Here is a 4749-nt window from a genome sequence, read left to right as displayed (position 1 = left end):
GGGGAGGAGAACACTAAGGGTTAAAAAATTAAAAGTACTTGAGAATGAAATTACAAGACTGTATTTAGAAAACATAAGCTTACCTATGTCTGGACTTCGTCTCTGCCTACCTTCACTGCTGAGAACACAAAAACAAAAATCATGCATCTGCAACATAAAGTAGAAATCGTGTATATAAACATTTACTGTGCTACCCGTACATCCCAACCACCACTACCACTAGCACCCAGAGTGCTCCAATCTAAAAGATCCTGGACGTCATGAGGGCTTTTGGGAGGAGTGGGTGGGAGTGTAAAGATTTAAAAACTGAGTTACAAGATTACCTCAGAATCTTAGACGTTCTGTACATTTAAGAAATATTCTACAAGACACTTAGTAACATAGTAAGTGGTCTCACAGTGTCCGTGTTTTGCACAAGCATTTTGCATTTCCAATTCATGAAGAGCTGTTGCTAATGCAACACCATTAGCGAAGTGTATTTCAGAGTTATTTTCCAGGAGTGAGAGCAGATTGCCAACCTTCTGATGCTATTTGAAAGTCAGCTGAACATAGCCAGGGTCCAGTACGACCATGGGACAGAACTAAGCTGTGTTCTGAGCAGAATGGCAGGGGATGACTGACAGGAGTCCCACACTAGCAGTGAGAGATACAGCTTTCAGCATCCCCTGCCATTAATTAACTGGGTGACTCTGAGCAAGTTTCTAGACCATTCTCTCATTTTAAAATAGGAAAAAAAAATAAATTAGGAAGACAGCTTCCAGCATTTTGTCGCTCCTAACCCCCACCCCAAACCCTTTTGTCACATGCCGTTTGGTGCACTGGCTCTCATCACTTAAAAACTCTCTCTTCAAATAAATGAATGTGTGGAGTAAACACTGTCCTGATCATTTTGTGGTCAAATTTATTCATTGCCTTGAAAGCCTTTGAAAATGGGATATTGCTGGACTCTCTTCATCCTCCAAAGCACCCTTGGTGAATGGACATTTGCACCTCACTCTAGGGGCCAATACTTTGACCTTACTGTACAGCTTTGATGTTTAGGCTTCCTTGAGCTCCGACCCTAACAGCTGACACTTGAAAACAAAGTATATGTTTGCAGTATGCCAATAATGTGTAGGCCTTGTGAATAGATCATATGTACTTGTGGCTTTTAACACTCATCCATCTTATAATCTTGTAAAGTACGATTCAGCTGATAAGGACTCAGATGCATTTATTGGTACCTTATGGTTCCCATATAGTCTTCTTGTACATGCTTCTGAATCAATCCTTCTCTCCAGTGCAAACACCCAAGTCTGAGTGGCCGTTGTCTCTGACCTGAATTACTAGAATGGTCTTGTTTGTGACATTCTGCAGTTTCCCAAAGTGGCTGCAGAAGAGTTTTCCACCCCGCCTGCTCCTCTGTAATGCAGCTGTGTTGCCCCAGCCCATCAATAGGTGGCGTCTATTTGTACAACCTCTTGAAAGTAGGTGAGCTGCTTGACTACTTAGACCAAGTGGATCTGGAGAAGTGATGCTACGTGGTAGAACACAGGGTAGGAGCTCCTACCTCCTTTCTCTTAGAACTGAGCTTCGTGTAAGCAGTACAACTCCTCTGAGACCAGAGGACAATGAGAAGCCCAAGCAACATGGGTAATGGGTTGACATCTGGAGAAAGAGAAGGTCAAGGAGCACCTGGGCATCACACCTGTGCATGAAGAAACCATCTTGGAAGTGGGAATCAGAGACAAGCTGTTCAGTTGGGTCCTTCCCATAGTTCTCAACTCACAAAGATCTGAACAGACGCATATGGCAATTTTAAGATAGTAGATTTTGTCATTCTTCTGAAATATCATTGGTTTCCCTTCTTGCCCTTCCCATTCTACTTAATGGAGCCAGAGAGACTCTTTAAAAATGCAAATTAGGGGGGCCTGGCCCTAGCTCAGTTCTTTAAGTGGCTGCTTCCGCAAAGCTTTCAGCCTCAGGTTGCTGTAATTCGATCCCCACAACACTCCCACCAGCCAAACCACAACTGAGGGCATTCGGAGCAAAAAAAAAAAAAATCCTGATTTCATTTTTGGGGCCGGGGAGATGGCTCAGTAGGATAAGCGCTTGACCGGCAAATGCAAGGATCTGAGTTCAATCCCCGGTTCCGCAAAAAAAAAAAAAAAAAAAAAGCAAATTAGAAAAAAATGTAAATTGGCCTATGTTCATCCTGGGGATGTAGATCCATGGTACAGTGCTTGTCTAGTAAGCACAAGGCTCTGGGTTCTTTCTATTCCCAGCACCAAAATATACAGACAAAAGAATCTATCGTTCCTTGGTTTAAAAGCACCAATGGCTTACCATCGCCCTTGGAACAAGATTCAGTTTTGTACTTGGTATACAGGTCCAAGGCCCTGCCTATTTTGTCAGTCATTCACTGTACTTGCACTTGGTTTTACCTCTTTGAAAAAAAGTCAAGCTGCCACTCAGGGCCTTTGCACCGATTGTTCCTCCAATGTCCCTTCCATGACCTAGATGTTTTCTTCCCATGCAGATCTCAGCATAATTCTACCTTCTTTTTTTTTTTTTTTTTTTTTTTTTTTTTTTTTTTTTTTTTTTTTTTTTTTTTTTTTTTATTTATTGTGTGTGTGTGTGTGTGGCCTGCTCAGCCCACCAGGGGGCGGGTCTGGCTGGCATGTGGTGCTGGGGATCGAACCGCGGTCCCTGTGCTTTGCCAAGCTTGTTTCAAGTAGGTGCTTTAGACCACTGAGCCATCTCTCCAGCCCAATTCTACCTTCTTTAAAACCTTTCCGGGGCTGGTGAGATGGCTCAGTGGTCTAAAGCGCCTCCTTAGAACAAGCTTAGCTAAAGAACAGGGACCGCGGTTCAATCCCCCAGCACAACACGCCAGCCAGCCCCGCCCCCTGGTGGGCTGAGCTGGCCACACACACACACACACACACACACACATAAATAAAATAAAATAAATTTTTAAAAAGTACCTTTCCTCACCACCCAGTGCAAAACCATTCATTACGCCAAGAGGTTTTATTTTCACCATAGCGGTTAACAATACCTGATGTGTTCTTACTTGTTATGTCTTCCCCTAGTCTCCTTCTAGAATAACCTTTGTGGGAGTGGGAATTTTTGTCTGTTTTTTCCAACACCATAAAAACATCACCTGACTAGCATAAATACTCATTCATTTTTGTTGTTATTGTTGTTGTCGTTTGAGACCAGGTTTCCCTACGTAGTCCAGGTTGGCCTTGAACTCTCTTATCTAGCCTAAACTGGCCTCAAACTTGTAGCGATCCTCCTGCCATAGCCTCCCACGTGCTGGGATTACAGGTGTGTACCACCATGCTTGACCAATAGCCATTAATTTATGGAACAAATACTGTCTAAGGCTGGAGCTATATTAGAAGGTACCCCTCCATGCACGATGTTTTCCTTCTAGTTCATTTTAGATTTTTCTCTAGTCCAATGTTCTGTCTCGTTCTCTGTCTCTCTCTGTTTCTCTCTCCTTCCCTCCCTTCCTCACTCTCCCTCCCTCCCTTACCCTCCTTCTCTCCCTTCCTCCCTTGCCATTGCCCTTGGAATAAGGTTCAGTTTTGTACCTCTTTCCCTCTCTGTCATATCCAACCAATAGACACTGGTCTGATACTACTGTATCAACTTCACAGTGCAGTAGTTGAGGAAGAAGTTCCTAACTTTGATTTAAGGAAGGCACACATGTAAGCAAAAATGAGTTCATGTTAGCCTCAGCTACAAGCAACAGAAAACCCAAATAATCATGGCTTCAGCAGCATAGAAGTTGATTTCTTCCTCATGCAAAAATCCAGGCAGTCAGAGCAGTACTGACATGGTACTCCTAGGTTTGAAACACTGAAGCCTCTGCTGTCTTGTCACATCAGCAGGATGGCCTCAGTGCCCTGGTTTTCTTCATCATGACACTGGTTCACCTTCTCCAGTTGTGCAAGGAGGCTAGGGAAAGCAGTTGTCATTCCAGGTGGCCACACACTCAATGAAACCCAAGGGTCTGCAATTATAAAGTGAGCAAGAGAGAGCAGGAGACAAGTAGTAGTCTATGTACAACCCAAGAGAGGTTGTCCCAAGTATAAAAAGGAATAGAAGTGCATGGGAGACAGTTGTCAGTTGCCTGGAACTGAGACCAAAAAAAGCTTCCTGAAGGAGTTGTTGCCTCAGCTTTGTTTTGAAAGATAAATGGGTTGGAAACTATTTGAAAAGCCTTTGTGTTCAAGTTGAAATTTTCCCAGTCAGTGATACCTTCTACTTCTTGGCCTGAGACCTCCTCCTTGGAGCAGTAGGAAACCTTCTCCAGTTGTGCATGGACATGGAGGACTCAGTCCATCACCCCAAATCAAAGGGTTCTCCTTCCGGGGCCCTTCATGAAAATCTGCTCTGTAGCCATGACACCATGAACAATGACTGGCTATTTTCCTACCATATTTCAAACTCCTCAAGAATGTTGTCAATGAGTAAGCATCAACTAAGAATGGATTGAGAGGAATTTGAGAAATATCCTGCAGCAGCACTGGAGAAGATAGAACAAGTTTTTTTCACAAAGCCTCAGGGCAGAGTTACTAAGTTGATGGCTCAGGACAATAGACATGTTTTGCCAGCCTAGCAGTGGTAGACCACTCCTTTCTTTCTTTCTTTCTTTCTTTCTTTCTTTCTTTCTTTCTTTCTTTCTTTCTTTCTTTCTTTCTTTCTTCCTTCCTTCCTTCCTTCCTTCCTTTCTTTCTTTCTTTCTTTTCTCTCTCT

Source organism: Octodon degus, unplaced genomic scaffold (assembly GCF_000260255.1).
Source record: "Octodon degus isolate 3935 unplaced genomic scaffold, OctDeg1.0 scaffold00109, whole genome shotgun sequence".
NCBI classification, from domain to species: domain Eukaryota; kingdom Metazoa; phylum Chordata; class Mammalia; order Rodentia; family Octodontidae; genus Octodon; species Octodon degus.
Note: the sequence above shows the minus strand (reverse complement) of the source record.